At 44.2% G+C, this 22,436-nt stretch overlaps 5 long non-coding RNA genes across 5 annotated transcripts; 2 read left to right on the forward strand and 3 right to left on the reverse strand.

Moving 5' to 3' along the window:
- Positions 1 to 846: 846 nt before the first annotated feature.
- LOC146808995 (uncharacterized) lies at positions 847 to 1,688 on the reverse strand. The gene is made up of 4 exons (XR_014965511.1): positions 1,621 to 1,688; positions 1,429 to 1,520; positions 1,246 to 1,332; positions 847 to 921 (listed from the first exon to the last, which is right to left on the reverse strand). It is a non-coding gene; the product is annotated as an uncharacterized LOC146808995 (long non-coding RNA).
- A 4,299-nt stretch (positions 1,689 to 5,987) lies between these two features.
- Positions 5,988 to 6,829, reverse strand: LOC146808996 (uncharacterized). Its single transcript, XR_014965512.1, has 4 exons — positions 6,762 to 6,829; positions 6,570 to 6,661; positions 6,387 to 6,473; positions 5,988 to 6,062 (listed from the first exon to the last, which is right to left on the reverse strand). It is a non-coding gene; the product is annotated as an uncharacterized LOC146808996 (long non-coding RNA).
- Positions 6,830 to 11,128: 4,299 nt separating this feature from the next.
- Positions 11,129 to 11,970, reverse strand: LOC146808997 (uncharacterized). The gene is made up of 4 exons (XR_014965513.1): positions 11,903 to 11,970; positions 11,711 to 11,802; positions 11,528 to 11,614; positions 11,129 to 11,203 (listed from the first exon to the last, which is right to left on the reverse strand). It is a non-coding gene; the product is annotated as an uncharacterized LOC146808997 (long non-coding RNA).
- Positions 11,971 to 16,140: 4,170 nt separating this feature from the next.
- LOC146808998 (uncharacterized) lies at positions 16,141 to 16,983 on the forward strand. Its single transcript, XR_014965514.1, has 4 exons — positions 16,141 to 16,208; positions 16,310 to 16,401; positions 16,498 to 16,584; positions 16,909 to 16,983. It is a non-coding gene; the product is annotated as an uncharacterized LOC146808998 (long non-coding RNA).
- A 4,299-nt stretch (positions 16,984 to 21,282) lies between these two features.
- LOC146808999 (uncharacterized) lies at positions 21,283 to 22,125 on the forward strand. Its single transcript, XR_014965515.1, has 4 exons — positions 21,283 to 21,350; positions 21,452 to 21,543; positions 21,640 to 21,726; positions 22,051 to 22,125. It is a non-coding gene; the product is annotated as an uncharacterized LOC146808999 (long non-coding RNA).
- Positions 22,126 to 22,436: the final 311 nt, after the last annotated feature.

Here is a 22,436-nt window from a genome sequence, read left to right on the forward strand (position 1 = left end):
TCAGATTAAATACTATACAATACATAATTATTAACGAGACACACTCCCCAAGCATGGAAGAAAAGAGCCAATAGGGTAAGTGGAAAAACAAAGTGGAACCAATAAGAAAGGTTTGAAAACAGAAATATCAGATGACTCGAAGAGACCTCTCCTCCAACTGTGTTTGTGATCCCACCCCAAACTAATTCATTAACAGATTATAACTAACTTGCAGGTGGTGAGATACGCTTTGTGTGTATTGGAGGACAGTCGTGACACAGGAGAATGCTAGCAGTAGACAGTGAAGGCCAGTTGATAAGATATGATCAGGAAAGAATAGTGTGAGCCTACAGATAGTTGAAACAGGGATTAGGAAAGCCAGACAGGGATTAGTGTACTCGACTTGTCCAAACACCAGCTTCGCAAATAAGGCCGAGGACGTATTTCGACACCAAGCTACGGGAAAAGCAGAATAGACTTAGTTTGCCGTGCTGCCTGAGTGATGGCTGTTTTAAAGAACAAGGGTACCCCTTATGCGAACCTGGGGTGATACAATGTGGAAGAGAACAATGGTTCGGGATGGCCTGAGAAGGTCCAGTGAAATGAAAAGCCCTTAGGAGGGCGAGATGATTTAGTATAGGTTCAAGGACTCATATTGGAGAGTGATACTTAATATAGAGAAACAAGGGACAGGAGAGGTCAATGTATGACACTTATTTATTGAACAAAGATTGAATTCAAGTGCTCACATATTTAGTGACAAGAAAGCGTGACATGCAGGTGAGGGTGGAGTCTTTAAAAGAGAACATCGCATTGGCAACAATAGAGAACCATTTTTTAAATAAGATTAGTACAAAATAGGTTCGAGTTGCATAGGGTCGACGGCGTTTCGAACTCAGTTATTTGAGTTCATCATCAGGACAAAATGTGAGCATATGAACTCTAAATGTGAAAAAAATACAGAAAAAATAAATAAATAAACAAGTACAAAACATAAATTAGTCCCTGAACTGTAACAAGCATCACAAGCAATTAATGAGCGGTACATGGTGTTCTCCAAAACGTGATGCAATTACATAAAGATGAGAAATCGGTAACCTGGCAGAGTCAGCAAAGTCATGGAACTGAGCAGTCTAGTGCCCTGAAGGAATGCGCAATTACAAGAATATGATGTTAGAGACTCGGAGCTCATAGTGACGAAGTAAATTATAGCGCTAGGGGCGGAGGTTGGGGCATCATTGCGCGCGCATGAAGTGGAACACTTACTGAGCATATGAGCGGTAGAGTGACGGGATAGTCGTCAGTAAAAACGTGTTCGTCGCGGTAGTGAACGTCTTGATTTGAATCAATAGCCTAAGAAAACGGAGTGATTATGGGATACAACTGGACAAAGCGCGTGGTGATTAAAGCAAGAATACCGCGTGGTGTTACGGTAGTGAAGACACTTACTGAAGTAATAAACTGGGTACGGACTTCTCAATAAATGGAAGCGCGGTGTCTGTGCCGAAATTTAATTCAAGCAGGTATCAGGAGGAAGTTGCCTGAGGAAAAAGGGGGGGGGTGTTATTGTTAAAGGGACGTAGTACGGTGTGTGTACATGTAAATACGGGGCGGTGCCAGAATTAGAGCGAGGACACTTACTTAAGGTAGGAGTGTAATCATGCCTGCTCAGCGAGTTGAGGCGAGTTTTCGGTGCCGAGGAACTCAATCTGTAGAGGAGGATGCGGGAGGTTACCTTCAGGCGGATATCAAAGCCACGAGCAAGTGGAGGGAAGGGGATTTGGTTTTAATAGTACTTACTTAATCCATGCGGCACTCGGTGCATTCAATGGGGGTCACGGGGAGTGGAGCGAATCCTGTGTGCGTGTAGTTACGCGCGGCGACTGGCCATGAAGTGGGAGGGGGAGGTATTTAAGGGGCAGGGTTGCCATTGGTTACTCGAGGCGTCTGCAGCTGCGCCGATCGCAAGGTGTGAAAGCCCAACAAGGGTAGTAGGCTCAGGAGGTGCCTGTATGCAATTAAAACCGCTAGCATGAATGGGACTGCTCGGGTTACTAGTTACTGTGATGGAGCATGATTCCATACCGTTGGGCACACAATGTTGAGAATTCTTAAGTCTGGGGTCAATACAAAAGGGCCAAAGGGGGTATTGGGCGGTGCAGTAACTAAATTGCAGCGTCAATATAGTAAAGGCAGCGTAGGTGTTCAAATACTTGCCCGCTTAGTATACATTCAATTATATACAAGTAGTACAATAAGAAACAGAAGGGTTGCTTTACATACAAGAGTACAGAATTGCATGTACGAGGTCTCAGGGTTGGCAAGAAGAGACTGGTGTTGCAAGAGTTAATGGCATATTTGAACACAGAAGGTGGTTACAGAATGGTTCTGTATTCGTCCAGAGTGTTAAGTCCTTGTTCAATGGAGCGGCATTTAAAAATCCATTTACATTCCATGCGGTTAAGGATTTGCTGTTGATTTCCTCCTCTGTGGTTGTGTTGTAGGCTGTCAATCACTTGCCATGTGAAATCAGATTCAGAGTGTCCTTTGGCCAGAAAATGTTCCACAAGAGGTGCCGTTTGTGTTTTGCAGCGGATCCTGCTCCTGTGTTGCGAGATCCTAGTCTTGATTTTCTGCGTGGTTTGCCCGATATAGAGTAGTTGGCAGGGACATTTTATACAGTAGATCACATTTTGTGAATTACAATTAGAGAAGAACTGTAAAGTGTGTTTGGTGCCATTATATTCAAAGGACTGGGTGTTACAGGTGGAATCACACGACAGACAGTTGTTACATTTATAGTGGCCTTGTAGAGGAGGGAGGCCAAGGAAAGAATGAAGAGTATTGTCCTTGTGCACTGGTTTCTGGGCTCTAACTAGGTGGTCCTTAATATTACGTCCTCTCTTGAAGGCAAAGAGTGGAGTGCCTGTATTGAGTTCCAATGGGCCTAGTACTGACCAGTGTTTCTTTATCATTTTGGTAAGTTTGTTGCTAACCGGGCAGAAGGTAGTGACGCATGTGATTTTGTTGAGGGATGCCTTCTCTTTGGGTTGCAGCAGGAATTCACGATGTGAGTACCATGCTCGTTTCATTGACCTCTTTACTAGACGTCTAGGGTAGCCCCGATTGGTGAGTTTTTTACATAGGATTTCAGCCTCTTGGAAGAAATCCTCTTTGAACCTGCAATTTCTGCGAATACGCAGGAATTGACCGTAGGGTAGGCCATCTCTCAGAGCCCTGGGATGACAGCTATCGTACTGTAAGAGGGTGTTACGCTCTGTAGGTTTTCTAAAGAGGGTAGTGTAGAGTTCACCCTCGGACGTTTTGACCGTGACGTCTAGGTAGTCAATTTTGTTTTTATTGAAATTGTAGGTAAATTTTAGGTCCGGCTGGGTGTTATTGAGCCATACACTGAATAGTTGGAGTTCAGTTTCAGTGCCAGACCAAATCATGAAGACGTCATCTATGTACCTTCGCCATACGCGAATTTTGTTAAAGAAGGGGTTGTTGTTGTTGAGGATGAACTTATTTTCAATGTCATCAACAAAGAGTATGGCAAAATTAGGAGCAAAAATGGCCCCCATTGAAGTGCCTTTACATTGCCTGTAATACTGGTCTTCAAACATAAAATAGTTTCTGGTGAGGGCTATTTCCAGGAGTGAGATGATGAATTCTGTTGGGACCCGATGAGGTGCTGGGCGTAGATTGAGATGTTTAGTGATAACTTCTATGCCTTTGTCTTGGGGAATGTTGGTGTATAGTGACTCGATGTCCAGAGTGACCAGGAGTTCAGTTTGGGGGTCAAAGGGCTGGGATTCAATTAGGTTGATAAAGTGAGTGGTGTCCTTAACGTAAGTGGCGGTGTCTTGTACCATATTCTTTATAAAGAAGTCAATGTAGCTCCCTAAAGGTTCTAGAATGGATCCGCAACCAGAAAGGATGGGTCTGCCTGGTGGAGTTTCCAGATTCTTATGGATCTTGGGAAGAGTATATAGGACAGGAGTCCTAGGGTTTTTATTATTTAGAAAGGAAAATTCGTGTTTGCTGATGTAGCCTTCTTCTAGAGCCGTTTTGGTAGCTGTGAGGATGAGGTCACTGATGTCTTGAAGAGGATTGCGCATAAGGCGTTCATAGTGTGACGTGTTCCTGAGTTGGCGTTGGATTTCATTGTCGTAGGCGGTTTTGTCCTGTAGGACGATACCGCCTCCCTTGTCACAGGGTTTTATCACCACGTCATCGAGGTTTTTTAGAGCGTTGAGACTATGTCTTTCTTCAAGGCTAACATTGAAGGGAGTGAACCTGTAGTTAGTTTTTATGTTGTTGAAGTCTTTAAGTACGAGATGTTCGAAGGTAATAACTTCCGGGGGCATCGAACCAGTGGGTGGATTGAATGTGGATTTGGGTCGCAATCCTGTGATATCATTTCTCGTGGTTGTCTCTTTATCTTGGAAAAATACATTAAGTCTTACTTTCCTAAAGAATTGAAGAATTTCGGTGTGGATGTCAAACCAGTTAGGTTTTTCCGTGATGACAAAGGAAAGTCCTCTACTAAGTAGGGCTATGTCAGTCGAGGCCAGCTGATGTTTGGAGAGGTTAAAGATAGGCATTTGGTCCATGTTAGATGAGAGAGGTGGGAGGGGGGAAGGTGTTAGTATTGGTAACCCCATTGGTAGAATTTCCTGCGTGTTTGTCGCTCCCCTGGGGGGAGGTTGTACCTGGGCCTCCCTCTGCCCCGACCTCTGCCTCTCGGTCTCTCCCCTGTGAATGTTTGGCCTCTCTCTAAAAAATTGGGATTGTATGTAGAGGAGCTAGTGCCTTCCCCGGGATCAGAGTTGTCGGATTCTAGAGAGGAGGTTGAGAACGTGACCGGCTGCCTGTTTCTGAATCTACCCCAAGTACCTGTTGGGTACCTCTGTTGATCTTGGTTGTTTTGAGTAAAGAAGTCTTCTCTGAGGTAAGGGTAGGTTTGTTCTTTGTTGTAGGTCCTTATGTCCTTTGTCACTTTAGTTGACTTTTTATGGTGTTCAAAGTTTTGAAAGTCAACAATGGTACGTTCTAGTTTCTCCAGGGCTGATTTGGCATCTGCTAGGCTGTCTAGTTCTAAGATTGCCTTTTCTAGTTCTCGGATTTCTAGTAGTTCTTTTCTACTGTGTTCTAATGCAGTGTCAATACCTAGCACCATCCAGTGGCGGGAACACGTAGTGCCAATGTGGGCGAAACCGTTCTTAAATTTTGGGTCTTGTAGGAAGATTGCAGGGATGTTGCGTACTTGCAAACCTACTGGAATGATGTCTGCCTTCAGATATTCCGTAAGCATACGGGCGTGTAGTTCAGTACGTATGTGTTTCTTTTTTAGTCTTTCTAGACTAATAAGTTTTTCACTTGCTACATTAGAGGGAGTGTTGTTGGCTGGTATCGGTGTATGGAAAAGTGAAGGACCATTAATCAATCTTGCTATATATTCCTCGGTATAGGTTGGGATAGTGGGTGTAGACATAGTCTGATAACGAGGTAGGGCTTCTGGCTGGCCTGTAAGTTAGGGTGATGTACATAGATCAAAGGAGGGATCAGAGTAATTTCTTTATAGTATAACTTAATATAACCACTAAAGAGTGGAACCCTTGCAGTGAAGCCACTGCACGTACGAGTGTTTTAAAGAACAAGGGTACCCCTTATGCGAACCTGGGGTGATACAATGTGGAAGAGAACAATGGTTCGGGATGGCCTGAGAAGGTCCAGTGAAATGAAAAGCCCTTAGGAGGGCGAGATGATTTAGTATAGGTTCAAGGACTCATATTGGAGAGTGATACTTAATATAGAGAAACAAGGGACAGGAGAGGTCAATGTATGACACTTATTTATTGAACAAAGATTGAATTCAAGTGCTCACATATTTAGTGACAAGAAAGCGTGACATGCAGGTGAGGGTGGAGTCTTTAAAAGAGAACATCGCATTGGCAACAATAGAGAACCATTTTTTAAATAAGATTAGTACAAAATAGGTTCGAGTTGCATAGGGTCGACGGCGTTTCGAACTCAGTTATTTGAGTTCATCATCAGGACAAAATGTGAGCATATGAACTCTAAATGTGAAAAAAATACAGAAAAAATAAATAAATAAACAAGTACAAAACATAAATTAGTCCCTGAACTGTAACAAGCATCACAAGCAATTAATGAGCGGTACATGGTGTTCTCCAAAACGTGATGCAATTACATAAAGATGAGAAATCGGTAACCTGGCAGAGTCAGCAAAGTCATGGAACTGAGCAGTCTAGTGCCCTGAAGGAATGCGCAATTACAAGAATATGATGTTAGAGACTCGGAGCTCATAGTGACGAAGTAAATTATAGCGCTAGGGGCGGAGGTTGGGGCATCATTGCGCGCGCATGAAGTGGAACACTTACTGAGCATATGAGCGGTAGAGTGACGGGATAGTCGTCAGTAAAAACGTGTTCGTCGCGGTAGTGAACGTCTTGATTTGAATCAATAGCCTAAGAAAACGGAGTGATTATGGGATACAACTGGACAAAGCGCGTGGTGATTAAAGCAAGAATACCGCGTGGTGTTACGGTAGTGAAGACACTTACTGAAGTAATAAACTGGGTACGGACTTCTCAATAAATGGAAGCGCGGTGTCTGTGCCGAAATTTAATTCAAGCAGGTATCAGGAGGAAGTTGCCTGAGGAAAAAGGGGGGGGGTGTTATTGTTAAAGGGACGTAGTACGGTGTGTGTACATGTAAATACGGGGCGGTGCCAGAATTAGAGCGAGGACACTTACTTAAGGTAGGAGTGTAATCATGCCTGCTCAGCGAGTTGAGGCGAGTTTTCGGTGCCGAGGAACTCAATCTGTAGAGGAGGATGCGGGAGGTTACCTTCAGGCGGATATCAAAGCCACGAGCAAGTGGAGGGAAGGGGATTTGGTTTTAATAGTACTTACTTAATCCATGCGGCACTCGGTGCATTCAATGGGGGTCACGGGGAGTGGAGCGAATCCTGTGTGCGTGTAGTTACGCGCGGCGACTGGCCATGAAGTGGGAGGGGGAGGTATTTAAGGGGCAGGGTTGCCATTGGTTACTCGAGGCGTCTGCAGCTGCGCCGATCGCAAGGTGTGAAAGCCCAACAAGGGTAGTAGGCTCAGGAGGTGCCTGTATGCAATTAAAACCGCTAGCATGAATGGGACTGCTCGGGTTACTAGTTACTGTGATGGAGCATGATTCCATACCGTTGGGCACACAATGTTGAGAATTCTTAAGTCTGGGGTCAATACAAAAGGGCCAAAGGGGGTATTGGGCGGTGCAGTAACTAAATTGCAGCGTCAATATAGTAAAGGCAGCGTAGGTGTTCAAATACTTGCCCGCTTAGTATACATTCAATTATATACAAGTAGTACAATAAGAAACAGAAGGGTTGCTTTACATACAAGAGTACAGAATTGCATGTACGAGGTCTCAGGGTTGGCAAGAAGAGACTGGTGTTGCAAGAGTTAATGGCATATTTGAACACAGAAGGTGGTTACAGAATGGTTCTGTATTCGTCCAGAGTGTTAAGTCCTTGTTCAATGGAGCGGCATTTAAAAATCCATTTACATTCCATGCGGTTAAGGATTTGCTGTTGATTTCCTCCTCTGTGGTTGTGTTGTAGGCTGTCAATCACTTGCCATGTGAAATCAGATTCAGAGTGTCCTTTGGCCAGAAAATGTTCCACAAGAGGTGCCGTTTGTGTTTTGCAGCGGATCCTGCTCCTGTGTTGCGAGATCCTAGTCTTGATTTTCTGCGTGGTTTGCCCGATATAGAGTAGTTGGCAGGGACATTTTATACAGTAGATCACATTTTGTGAATTACAATTAGAGAAGAACTGTAAAGTGTGTTTGGTGCCATTATATTCAAAGGACTGGGTGTTACAGGTGGAATCACACGACAGACAGTTGTTACATTTATAGTGGCCTTGTAGAGGAGGGAGGCCAAGGAAAGAATGAAGAGTATTGTCCTTGTGCACTGGTTTCTGGGCTCTAACTAGGTGGTCCTTAATATTACGTCCTCTCTTGAAGGCAAAGAGTGGAGTGCCTGTATTGAGTTCCAATGGGCCTAGTACTGACCAGTGTTTCTTTATCATTTTGGTAAGTTTGTTGCTAACCGGGCAGAAGGTAGTGACGCATGTGATTTTGTTGAGGGATGCCTTCTCTTTGGGTTGCAGCAGGAATTCACGATGTGAGTACCATGCTCGTTTCATTGACCTCTTTACTAGACGTCTAGGGTAGCCCCGATTGGTGAGTTTTTTACATAGGATTTCAGCCTCTTGGAAGAAATCCTCTTTGAACCTGCAATTTCTGCGAATACGCAGGAATTGACCGTAGGGTAGGCCATCTCTCAGAGCCCTGGGATGACAGCTATCGTACTGTAAGAGGGTGTTACGCTCTGTAGGTTTTCTAAAGAGGGTAGTGTAGAGTTCACCCTCGGACGTTTTGACCGTGACGTCTAGGTAGTCAATTTTGTTTTTATTGAAATTGTAGGTAAATTTTAGGTCCGGCTGGGTGTTATTGAGCCATACACTGAATAGTTGGAGTTCAGTTTCAGTGCCAGACCAAATCATGAAGACGTCATCTATGTACCTTCGCCATACGCGAATTTTGTTAAAGAAGGGGTTGTTGTTGTTGAGGATGAACTTATTTTCAATGTCATCAACAAAGAGTATGGCAAAATTAGGAGCAAAAATGGCCCCCATTGAAGTGCCTTTACATTGCCTGTAATACTGGTCTTCAAACATAAAATAGTTTCTGGTGAGGGCTATTTCCAGGAGTGAGATGATGAATTCTGTTGGGACCCGATGAGGTGCTGGGCGTAGATTGAGATGTTTAGTGATAACTTCTATGCCTTTGTCTTGGGGAATGTTGGTGTATAGTGACTCGATGTCCAGAGTGACCAGGAGTTCAGTTTGGGGGTCAAAGGGCTGGGATTCAATTAGGTTGATAAAGTGAGTGGTGTCCTTAACGTAAGTGGCGGTGTCTTGTACCATATTCTTTATAAAGAAGTCAATGTAGCTCCCTAAAGGTTCTAGAATGGATCCGCAACCAGAAAGGATGGGTCTGCCTGGTGGAGTTTCCAGATTCTTATGGATCTTGGGAAGAGTATATAGGACAGGAGTCCTAGGGTTTTTATTATTTAGAAAGGAAAATTCGTGTTTGCTGATGTAGCCTTCTTCTAGAGCCGTTTTGGTAGCTGTGAGGATGAGGTCACTGATGTCTTGAAGAGGATTGCGCATAAGGCGTTCATAGTGTGACGTGTTCCTGAGTTGGCGTTGGATTTCATTGTCGTAGGCGGTTTTGTCCTGTAGGACGATACCGCCTCCCTTGTCACAGGGTTTTATCACCACGTCATCGAGGTTTTTTAGAGCGTTGAGACTATGTCTTTCTTCAAGGCTAACATTGAAGGGAGTGAACCTGTAGTTAGTTTTTATGTTGTTGAAGTCTTTAAGTACGAGATGTTCGAAGGTAATAACTTCCGGGGGCATCGAACCAGTGGGTGGATTGAATGTGGATTTGGGTCGCAATCCTGTGATATCATTTCTCGTGGTTGTCTCTTTATCTTGGAAAAATACATTAAGTCTTACTTTCCTAAAGAATTGAAGAATTTCGGTGTGGATGTCAAACCAGTTAGGTTTTTCCGTGATGACAAAGGAAAGTCCTCTACTAAGTAGGGCTATGTCAGTCGAGGCCAGCTGATGTTTGGAGAGGTTAAAGATAGGCATTTGGTCCATGTTAGATGAGAGAGGTGGGAGGGGGGAAGGTGTTAGTATTGGTAACCCCATTGGTAGAATTTCCTGCGTGTTTGTCGCTCCCCTGGGGGGAGGTTGTACCTGGGCCTCCCTCTGCCCCGACCTCTGCCTCTCGGTCTCTCCCCTGTGAATGTTTGGCCTCTCTCTAAAAAATTGGGATTGTATGTAGAGGAGCTAGTGCCTTCCCCGGGATCAGAGTTGTCGGATTCTAGAGAGGAGGTTGAGAACGTGACCGGCTGCCTGTTTCTGAATCTACCCCAAGTACCTGTTGGGTACCTCTGTTGATCTTGGTTGTTTTGAGTAAAGAAGTCTTCTCTGAGGTAAGGGTAGGTTTGTTCTTTGTTGTAGGTCCTTATGTCCTTTGTCACTTTAGTTGACTTTTTATGGTGTTCAAAGTTTTGAAAGTCAACAATGGTACGTTCTAGTTTCTCCAGGGCTGATTTGGCATCTGCTAGGCTGTCTAGTTCTAAGATTGCCTTTTCTAGTTCTCGGATTTCTAGTAGTTCTTTTCTACTGTGTTCTAATGCAGTGTCAATACCTAGCACCATCCAGTGGCGGGAACACGTAGTGCCAATGTGGGCGAAACCGTTCTTAAATTTTGGGTCTTGTAGGAAGATTGCAGGGATGTTGCGTACTTGCAAACCTACTGGAATGATGTCTGCCTTCAGATATTCCGTAAGCATACGGGCGTGTAGTTCAGTACGTATGTGTTTCTTTTTTAGTCTTTCTAGACTAATAAGTTTTTCACTTGCTACATTAGAGGGAGTGTTGTTGGCTGGTATCGGTGTATGGAAAAGTGAAGGACCATTAATCAATCTTGCTATATATTCCTCGGTATAGGTTGGGATAGTGGGTGTAGACATAGTCTGATAACGAGGTAGGGCTTCTGGCTGGCCTGTAAGTTAGGGTGATGTACATAGATCAAAGGAGGGATCAGAGTAATTTCTTTATAGTATAACTTAATATAACCACTAAAGAGTGGAACCCTTGCAGTGAAGCCACTGCACGTACGAGTGTTTTAAAGAACAAGGGTACCCCTTATGCGAACCTGGGGTGATACAATGTGGAAGAGAACAATGGTTCGGGATGGCCTGAGAAGGTCCAGTGAAATGAAAAGCCCTTAGGAGGGCGAGATGATTTAGTATAGGTTCAAGGACTCATATTGGAGAGTGATACTTAATATAGAGAAACAAGGGACAGGAGAGGTCAATGTATGACACTTATTTATTGAACAAAGATTGAATTCAAGTGCTCACATATTTAGTGACAAGAAAGCGTGACATGCAGGTGAGGGTGGAGTCTTTAAAAGAGAACATCGCATTGGCAACAATAGAGAACCATTTTTTAAATAAGATTAGTACAAAATAGGTTCGAGTTGCATAGGGTCGACGGCGTTTCGAACTCAGTTATTTGAGTTCATCATCAGGACAAAATGTGAGCATATGAACTCTAAATGTGAAAAAAATACAGAAAAAATAAATAAATAAACAAGTACAAAACATAAATTAGTCCCTGAACTGTAACAAGCATCACAAGCAATTAATGAGCGGTACATGGTGTTCTCCAAAACGTGATGCAATTACATAAAGATGAGAAATCGGTAACCTGGCAGAGTCAGCAAAGTCATGGAACTGAGCAGTCTAGTGCCCTGAAGGAATGCGCAATTACAAGAATATGATGTTAGAGACTCGGAGCTCATAGTGACGAAGTAAATTATAGCGCTAGGGGCGGAGGTTGGGGCATCATTGCGCGCGCATGAAGTGGAACACTTACTGAGCATATGAGCGGTAGAGTGACGGGATAGTCGTCAGTAAAAACGTGTTCGTCGCGGTAGTGAACGTCTTGATTTGAATCAATAGCCTAAGAAAACGGAGTGATTATGGGATACAACTGGACAAAGCGCGTGGTGATTAAAGCAAGAATACCGCGTGGTGTTACGGTAGTGAAGACACTTACTGAAGTAATAAACTGGGTACGGACTTCTCAATAAATGGAAGCGCGGTGTCTGTGCCGAAATTTAATTCAAGCAGGTATCAGGAGGAAGTTGCCTGAGGAAAAAGGGGGGGGGTGTTATTGTTAAAGGGACGTAGTACGGTGTGTGTACATGTAAATACGGGGCGGTGCCAGAATTAGAGCGAGGACACTTACTTAAGGTAGGAGTGTAATCATGCCTGCTCAGCGAGTTGAGGCGAGTTTTCGGTGCCGAGGAACTCAATCTGTAGAGGAGGATGCGGGAGGTTACCTTCAGGCGGATATCAAAGCCACGAGCAAGTGGAGGGAAGGGGATTTGGTTTTAATAGTACTTACTTAATCCATGCGGCACTCGGTGCATTCAATGGGGGTCACGGGGAGTGGAGCGAATCCTGTGTGCGTGTAGTTACGCGCGGCGACTGGCCATGAAGTGGGAGGGGGAGGTATTTAAGGGGCAGGGTTGCCATTGGTTACTCGAGGCGTCTGCAGCTGCGCCGATCGCAAGGTGTGAAAGCCCAACAAGGGTAGTAGGCTCAGGAGGTGCCTGTATGCAATTAAAACCGCTAGCATGAATGGGACTGCTCGGGTTACTAGTTACTGTGATGGAGCATGATTCCATACCGTTGGGCACACAATGTTGAGAATTCTTAAGTCTGGGGTCAATACAAAAGGGCCAAAGGGGGTATTGGGCGGTGCAGTAACTAAATTGCAGCGTCAATATAGTAAAGGCAGCGTAGGTGTTCAAATACTTGCCCGCTTAGTATACATTCAATTATATACAAGTAGTACAATAAGAAACAGAAGGGTTGCTTTACATACAAGAGTACAGAATTGCATGTACGAGGTCTCAGGGTTGGCAAGAAGAGACTGGTGTTGCAAGAGTTAATGGCATATTTGAACACAGAAGGTGGTTACAGAATGGTTCTGTATTCGTCCAGAGTGTTAAGTCCTTGTTCAATGGAGCGGCATTTAAAAATCCATTTACATTCCATGCGGTTAAGGATTTGCTGTTGATTTCCTCCTCTGTGGTTGTGTTGTAGGCTGTCAATCACTTGCCATGTGAAATCAGATTCAGAGTGTCCTTTGGCCAGAAAATGTTCCACAAGAGGTGCCGTTTGTGTTTTGCAGCGGATCCTGCTCCTGTGTTGCGAGATCCTAGTCTTGATTTTCTGCGTGGTTTGCCCGATATAGAGTAGTTGGCAGGGACATTTTATACAGTAGATCACATTTTGTGAATTACAATTAGAGAAGAACTGTAAAGTGTGTTTGGTGCCATTATATTCAAAGGACTGGGTGTTACAGGTGGAATCACACGACAGACAGTTGTTACATTTATAGTGGCCTTGTAGAGGAGGGAGGCCAAGGAAAGAATGAAGAGTATTGTCCTTGTGCACTGGTTTCTGGGCTCTAACTAGGTGGTCCTTAATATTACGTCCTCTCTTGAAGGCAAAGAGTGGAGTGCCTGTATTGAGTTCCAATGGGCCTAGTACTGACCAGTGTTTCTTTATCATTTTGGTAAGTTTGTTGCTAACCGGGCAGAAGGTAGTGACGCATGTGATTTTGTTGAGGGATGCCTTCTCTTTGGGTTGCAGCAGGAATTCACGATGTGAGTACCATGCTCGTTTCATTGACCTCTTTACTAGACGTCTAGGGTAGCCCCGATTGGTGAGTTTTTTACATAGGATTTCAGCCTCTTGGAAGAAATCCTCTTTGAACCTGCAATTTCTGCGAATACGCAGGAATTGACCGTAGGGTAGGCCATCTCTCAGAGCCCTGGGATGACAGCTATCGTACTGTAAGAGGGTGTTACGCTCTGTAGGTTTTCTAAAGAGGGTAGTGTAGAGTTCACCCTCGGACGTTTTGACCGTGACGTCTAGGTAGTCAATTTTGTTTTTATTGAAATTGTAGGTAAATTTTAGGTCCGGCTGGGTGTTATTGAGCCATACACTGAATAGTTGGAGTTCAGTTTCAGTGCCAGACCAAATCATGAAGACGTCATCTATGTACCTTCGCCATACGCGAATTTTGTTAAAGAAGGGGTTGTTGTTGTTGAGGATGAACTTATTTTCAATGTCATCAACAAAGAGTATGGCAAAATTAGGAGCAAAAATGGCCCCCATTGAAGTGCCTTTACATTGCCTGTAATACTGGTCTTCAAACATAAAATAGTTTCTGGTGAGGGCTATTTCCAGGAGTGAGATGATGAATTCTGTTGGGACCCGATGAGGTGCTGGGCGTAGATTGAGATGTTTAGTGATAACTTCTATGCCTTTGTCTTGGGGAATGTTGGTGTATAGTGACTCGATGTCCAGAGTGACCAGGAGTTCAGTTTGGGGGTCAAAGGGCTGGGATTCAATTAGGTTGATAAAGTGAGTGGTGTCCTTAACGTAAGTGGCGGTGTCTTGTACCATATTCTTTATAAAGAAGTCAATGTAGCTCCCTAAAGGTTCTAGAATGGATCCGCAACCAGAAAGGATGGGTCTGCCTGGTGGAGTTTCCAGATTCTTATGGATCTTGGGAAGAGTATATAGGACAGGAGTCCTAGGGTTTTTATTATTTAGAAAGGAAAATTCGTGTTTGCTGATGTAGCCTTCTTCTAGAGCCGTTTTGGTAGCTGTGAGGATGAGGTCACTGATGTCTTGAAGAGGATTGCGCATAAGGCGTTCATAGTGTGACGTGTTCCTGAGTTGGCGTTGGATTTCATTGTCGTAGGCGGTTTTGTCCTGTAGGACGATACCGCCTCCCTTGTCACAGGGTTTTATCACCACGTCATCGAGGTTTTTTAGAGCGTTGAGACTATGTCTTTCTTCAAGGCTAACATTGAAGGGAGTGAACCTGTAGTTAGTTTTTATGTTGTTGAAGTCTTTAAGTACGAGATGTTCGAAGGTAATAACTTCCGGGGGCATCGAACCAGTGGGTGGATTGAATGTGGATTTGGGTCGCAATCCTGTGATATCATTTCTCGTGGTTGTCTCTTTATCTTGGAAAAATACATTAAGTCTTACTTTCCTAAAGAATTGAAGAATTTCGGTGTGGATGTCAAACCAGTTAGGTTTTTCCGTGATGACAAAGGAAAGTCCTCTACTAAGTAGGGCTATGTCAGTCGAGGCCAGCTGATGTTTGGAGAGGTTAAAGATAGGCATTTGGTCCATGTTAGATGAGAGAGGTGGGAGGGGGGAAGGTGTTAGTATTGGTAACCCCATTGGTAGAATTTCCTGCGTGTTTGTCGCTCCCCTGGGGGGAGGTTGTACCTGGGCCTCCCTCTGCCCCGACCTCTGCCTCTCGGTCTCTCCCCTGTGAATGTTTGGCCTCTCTCTAAAAAATTGGGATTGTATGTCTGTCTGTCGTGTGATTCCACCTGTAACACCCAGTCCTTTGAATATAATGGCACCAAACACACTTTACAGTTCTTCTCTAATTGTAATTCACAAAATGTGATCTACTGTATAAAATGTCCCTGCCAACTACTCTATATCGGGCAAACCACGCAGAAAATCAAGACTAGGATCTCGCAACACAGGAGCAGGATCCGCTGCAAAACACAAACGGCACCTCTTGTGGAACATTTTCTGGCCAAAGGACACTCTGAATCTGATTTCACATGGCAAGTGATTGACAGCCTACAACACAACCACAGAGGAGGAAATCAACAGCAAATCCTTAACCGCATGGAATGTAAATGGATTTTTAAATGCCGCTCCATTGAACAAGGACTTAACACTCTGGACGAATACAGAACCATTCTGTAACCACCTTCTGTGTTCAAATATGCCATTAACTCTTGCAACACCAGTCTCTTCTTGCCAACCCTGAGACCTCGTACATGCAATTCTGTACTCTTGTATGTAAAGCAACCCTTCTGTTTCTTATTGTACTACTTGTATATAATTGAATGTATACTAAGCGGGCAAGTATTTGAACACCTACTCTGCCTTTACTATATTGACGCTGCAATTTAGTTACTGCACCGCCCAATACCCCCTTTGGCCCTTTTGTATTGACCCCAGACTTAAGAATTCTCAACATTGTGTGCCCAACGGTATGGAATCATGCTCCATCACAGTAACTAGTAACCCGAGCAGTCCCATTCATGCTAGCGGTTTTAATTGCATACAGGCACCTCCTGAGCCTACTACCCTTGTTGGGCTTTCACACCTTGCGATCGGCGCAGCTGCAGACGCCTCGAGTAACCAATGGCAACCCTGCCCCTTAAATACCTCCCCCTCCCACTTCATGGCCAGTCGCCGCGCGTAACTACACGCACACAGGATTCGCTCCACTCCCCGTGACCCCCATTGAATGCACCGAGTGCCGCATGGATTAAGTAAGTACTATTAAAACCAAATCCCCTTCCCTCCACTTGCTCGTGGCTTTGATATCCGCCTGAAGGTAACCTCCCGCATCCTCCTCTACAGATTGAGTTCCTCGGCACCGAAAACTCGCCTCAACTCGCTGAGCAGGCATGATTACACTCCTACCTTAAGTAAGTGTCCTCGCTCTAATTCTGGCACCGCCCCGTATTTACATGTACACACACCGTACTACGTCCCTTTAACAATAACACCCCCCCCCCTTTTTCCTCAGGCAACTTCCTCCTGATACCTGCTTGAATTAAATTTCGGCACAGACACCGCGCTTCCATTTATTGAGAAGTCCGTACCCAGTTTATTACTTCAGTAAGTGTCTTCACTACCGTAACACCACGCGGTATTCTTGCTTTAATCACCACGCGCTTTGTCCAGTTGTATCCCATAATCACTCCGTTTTCTTAGGCTATTGATTCAAATCAAGACGTTCACTACCGCGACGAACACGTTTTTACTGACGACTATCCCGTCACTCTACCGCTCATATGCTCAGTAAGTGTTCCACTTCATGCGCGCGCAATGATGCCCCAACCTCCGCCCCTAGCGCTATAATTTACTTCGTCACTATGAGCTCCGAGTCTCTAACATCATATTCTTGTAATTGCGCATTCCTTCAGGGCACTAGACTGCTCAGTTCCATGACTTTGCTGACTCTGCCAGGTTACCGATTTCTCATCTTTATGTAATTGCATCACGTTTTGGAGAACACCATGTACCGCTCATTAATTGCTTGTGATGCTTGTTACAGTTCAGGGACTAATTTATGTTTTGTACTTGTTTATTTATTTATTTTTTCTGTATTTTTTTCACATTTAGAGTTCATATGCTCACATTTTGTCCTGATGATGAACTCAAATAACTGAGTTCGAAACGCCGTCGACCCTATGCAACTCGAACCTATTTTGTACTAATCTTATTTAAAAAATGGTTCTCTATTGTTGCCAATGCGATGTTCTCTTTTAAAGACTCCACCCTCACCTGCATGTCACGCTTTCTTGTCACTAAATATGTGAGCACTTGAATTCAATCTTTGTTCAATAAATAAGTGTCATACATTGACCTCTCCTGTCCCTTGTTTCTCTATATTAAGTATCACTCTCCAATATGAGTCCTTGAACCTATACTAAATCATCTCGCCCTCCTAAGGGCTTTTCATTTCACTGGACCTTCTCAGGCCATCCCGAACCATTGTTCTCTTCCACATTGTATCACCCCAGGTTCGCATAAGGGGTACCCTTGTTCTTTAAAACACTCGTACGTGCAGTGGCTTCACTGCAAGGGTTCCACTCTTTAGTGGTTATATTAAGTTATACTATAAAGAAATTACTCTGTTCCCTCCTTTGATCTATGTACATCACCCTAACTTACAGGCCAGCCAGAAGCCCTACCTCGTTATCAGACTATGTCTACACCCACTATCCCAACCTATACCGAGGAATATATAGCAAGATTGATTAATGGTCCTTCACTTTTCCATACACCGATACCAGCCAACAACACTCCCTCTAATGTAGCAAGTGAAAAACTTATTAGTCTAGAAAGACTAAAAAAGAAACACATACGTACTGAACTACACGCCCGTATGCTTACGGAATATCTGAAGGCAGACATCATTCCAGTAGGTTTGCAAGTACGCAACATCCCTGCAATCTTCCTACAAGACCCAAAATTTAAGAACGGTTTCGCCCACATTGGCACTACGTGTTCCCGCCACTGGATGGTGCTAGGTATTGACACTGCATTAGAACACAGTAGAAAAGAACTACTAGAAATCCGAGAACTAGAAAAGGCAATCTTAGAACTAGACAGCCTAGCAGATGCCAAATCAGCCCTGGAGAAACTAGAACGTACCATTGTTGACTTTCAAAACTTTGAACACCATAAAAAGTCAACTAAAGTGACAAAGGACATAAGGACCTACAACAAAGAACAAACCTACCCTTACCTCAGAGAAGACTTCTTTACTCAAAACAACCAAGATCAACAGAGGTACCCAACAGGTACTTGGGGTAGATTCAGAAACAGGCAGCCGGTCACGTTCTCAACCTCCTCTCTAGAATCCGACAACTCTGATCCCGGGGAAGGCACTAGCTCCTCTACATACAATCCCAATTTTTTAGAGAGAGGCCAAACATTCACAGGGGAGAGACCGAGAGGCAGAGGTCGGGGCAGAGGGAGGCCCAGGTACAACCTCCCCCCAGGGGAGCGACAAACACGCAGGAAATTCTACCAATGGGGTTACCAATACTAACACCTTCCCCCCTCCCACCTCTCTCATCTAACATGGACCAAATGCCTATCTTTAACCTCTCCAAACATCAGCTGGCCTCGACTGACATAGCCCTACTTAGTAGAGGACTTTCCTTTGTCATCACGGAAAAACCTAACTGGTTTGACATCCACACCGAAATTCTTCAATTCTTTAGGAAAGTAAGACTTAATGTATTTTTCCAAGATAAAGAGACAACCACGAGAAATGATATCACAGGATTGCGACCCAAATCCACATTCAATCCACCCACTGGTTCGATGCCCCCGGAAGTTATTACCTTCGAACATCTCGTACTTAAAGACTTCAACAACATAAAAACTAACTACAGGTTCACTCCCTTCAATGTTAGCCTTGAAGAAAGACATAGTCTCAACGCTCTAAAAAACCTCGATGACGTGGTGATAAAACCCTGTGACAAGGGAGGCGGTATCGTCCTACAGGACAAAACCGCCTACGACAATGAAATCCAACGCCAACTCAGGAACACGTCACACTATGAACGCCTTATGCGCAATCCTCTTCAAGACATCAGTGACCTCATCCTCACAGCTACCAAAACGGCTCTAGAAGAAGGCTACATCAGCAAACACGAATTTTCCTTTCTAAATAATAAAAACCCTAGGACTCCTGTCCTATATACTCTTCCCAAGATCCATAAGAATCTGGAAACTCCACCAGGCAGACCCATCCTTTCTGGTTGCGGATCCATTCTAGAACCTTTAGGGAGCTACATTGACTTCTTTATAAAGAATATGGTACAAGACACCGCCACTTACGTTAAGGACACCACTCACTTTATCAACCTAATTGAATCCCAGCCCTTTGACCCCCAAACTGAACTCCTGGTCACTCTGGACATCGAGTCACTATACACCAACATTCCCCAAGACAAAGGCATAGAAGTTATCACTAAACATCTCAATCTACGCCCAGCACCTCATCGGGTCCCAACAGAATTCATCATCTCACTCCTGGAAATAGCCCTCACCAGAAACTATTTTATGTTTGAAGACCAGTATTACAGGCAATGTAAAGGCACTTCAATGGGGGCCATTTTTGCTCCTAATTTTGCCATACTCTTTGTTGATGACATTGAAAATAAGTTCATCCTCAACAACAACAACCCCTTCTTTAACAAAATTCGCGTATGGCGAAGGTACATAGATGACGTCTTCATGATTTGGTCTGGCACTGAAACTGAACTCCAACTATTCAGTGTATGGCTCAATAACACCCAGCCGGACCTAAAATTTACCTACAATTTCAATAAAAACAAAATTGACTACCTAGACGTCACGGTCAAAACGTCCGAGGGTGAACTCTACACTACCCTCTTTAGAAAACCTACAGAGCGTAACACCCTCTTACAGTACGATAGCTGTCATCCCAGGGCTCTGAGAGATGGCCTACCCTACGGTCAATTCCTGCGTATTCGCAGAAATTGCAGGTTCAAAGAGGATTTCTTCCAAGAGGCTGAAATCCTATGTAAAAAACTCACCAATCGGGGCTACCCTAGACGTCTAGTAAAGAGGTCAATGAAACGAGCATGGTACTCACATCGTGAATTCCTGCTGCAACCCAAAGAGAAGGCATCCCTCAACAAAATCACATGCGTCACTACCTTCTGCCCGGTTAGCAACAAACTTACCAAAATGATAAAGAAACACTGGTCAGTACTAGGCCCATTGGAACTCAATACAGGCACTCCACTCTTTGCCTTCAAGAGAGGACGTAATATTAAGGACCACCTAGTTAGAGCCCAGAAACCAGTGCACAAGGACAATACTCTTCATTCTTTCCTTGGCCTCCCTCCTCTACAAGGCCACTATAAATGTAACAACTGTCTGTCGTGTGATTCCACCTGTAACACCCAGTCCTTTGAATATAATGGCACCAAACACACTTTACAGTTCTTCTCTAATTGTAATTCACAAAATGTGATCTACTGTATAAAATGTCCCTGCCAACTACTCTATATCGGGCAAACCACGCAGAAAATCAAGACTAGGATCTCGCAACACAGGAGCAGGATCCGCTGCAAAACACAAACGGCACCTCTTGTGGAACATTTTCTGGCCAAAGGACACTCTGAATCTGATTTCACATGGCAAGTGATTGACAGCCTACAACACAACCACAGAGGAGGAAATCAACAGCAAATCCTTAACCGCATGGAATGTAAATGGATTTTTAAATGCCGCTCCATTGAACAAGGACTTAACACTCTGGACGAATACAGAACCATTCTGTAACCACCTTCTGTGTTCAAATATGCCATTAACTCTTGCAACACCAGTCTCTTCTTGCCAACCCTGAGACCTCGTACATGCAATTCTGTACTCTTGTATGTAAAGCAACCCTTCTGTTTCTTATTGTACTACTTGTATATAATTGAATGTATACTAAGCGGGCAAGTATTTGAACACCTACGCTGCCTTTACTATATTGACGCTGCAATTTAGTTACTGCACCGCCCAATACCCCCTTTGGCCCTTTTGTATTGACCCCAGACTTAAGAATTCTCAACATTGTGTGCCCAACGGTATGGAATCATGCTCCATCACAGTAACTAGTAACCCGAGCAGTCCCATTCATGCTAGCGGTTTTAATTGCATACAGGCACCTCCTGAGCCTACTACCCTTGTTGGGCTTTCACACCTTGCGATCGGCGCAGCTGCAGACGCCTCGAGTAACCAATGGCAACCCTGCCCCTTAAATACCTCCCCCTCCCACTTCATGGCCAGTCGCCGCGCGTAACTACACGCACACAGGATTCGCTCCACTCCCCGTGACCCCCATTGAATGCACCGAGTGCCGCATGGATTAAGTAAGTACTATTAAAACCAAATCCCCTTCCCTCCACTTGCTCGTGGCTTTGATATCCGCCTGAAGGTAACCTCCCGCATCCTCCTCTACAGATTGAGTTCCTCGGCACCGAAAACTCGCCTCAACTCGCTGAGCAGGCATGATTACACTCCTACCTTAAGTAAGTGTCCTCGCTCTAATTCTGGCACCGCCCCGTATTTACATGTACACACACCGTACTACGTCCCTTTAACAATAACACCCCCCCCCCTTTTTCCTCAGGCAACTTCCTCCTGATACCTGCTTGAATTAAATTTCGGCACAGACACCGCGCTTCCATTTATTGAGAAGTCCGTACCCAGTTTATTACTTCAGTAAGTGTCTTCACTACCGTAACACCACGCGGTATTCTTGCTTTAATCACCACGCGCTTTGTCCAGTTGTATCCCATAATCACTCCGTTTTCTTAGGCTATTGATTCAAATCAAGACGTTCACTACCGCGACGAACACGTTTTTACTGACGACTATCCCGTCACTCTACCGCTCATATGCTCAGTAAGTGTTCCACTTCATGCGCGCGCAATGATGCCCCAACCTCCGCCCCTAGCGCTATAATTTACTTCGTCACTATGAGCTCCGAGTCTCTAACATCATATTCTTGTAATTGCGCATTCCTTCAGGGCACTAGACTGCTCAGTTCCATGACTTTGCTGACTCTGCCAGGTTACCGATTTCTCATCTTTATGTAATTGCATCACGTTTTGGAGAACACCATGTACCGCTCATTAATTGCTTGTGATGCTTGTTACAGTTCAGGGACTAATTTATGTTTTGTACTTGTTTATTTATTTATTTTTTCTGTATTTTTTTCACATTTAGAGTTCATATGCTCACATTTTGTCCTGATGATGAACTCAAATAACTGAGTTCGAAACGCCGTCGACCCTATGCAACTCGAACCTATTTTGTACTAATCTTATTTAAAAAATGGTTCTCTATTGTTGCCAATGCGATGTTCTCTTTTAAAGACTCCACCCTCACCTGCATGTCACGCTTTCTTGTCACTAAATATGTGAGCACTTGAATTCAATCTTTGTTCAATAAATAAGTGTCATACATTGACCTCTCCTGTCCCTTGTTTCTCTATATTAAGTATCACTCTCCAATATGAGTCCTTGAACCTATACTAAATCATCTCGCCCTCCTAAGGGCTTTTCATTTCACTGGACCTTCTCAGGCCATCCCGAACCATTGTTCTCTTCCAC

This window comes from Triturus cristatus, chromosome 7 (genome assembly GCF_964204655.1).
Source record: "Triturus cristatus chromosome 7, aTriCri1.1, whole genome shotgun sequence".
In the NCBI taxonomy this organism is placed as follows: domain Eukaryota; kingdom Metazoa; phylum Chordata; class Amphibia; order Caudata; family Salamandridae; genus Triturus; species Triturus cristatus.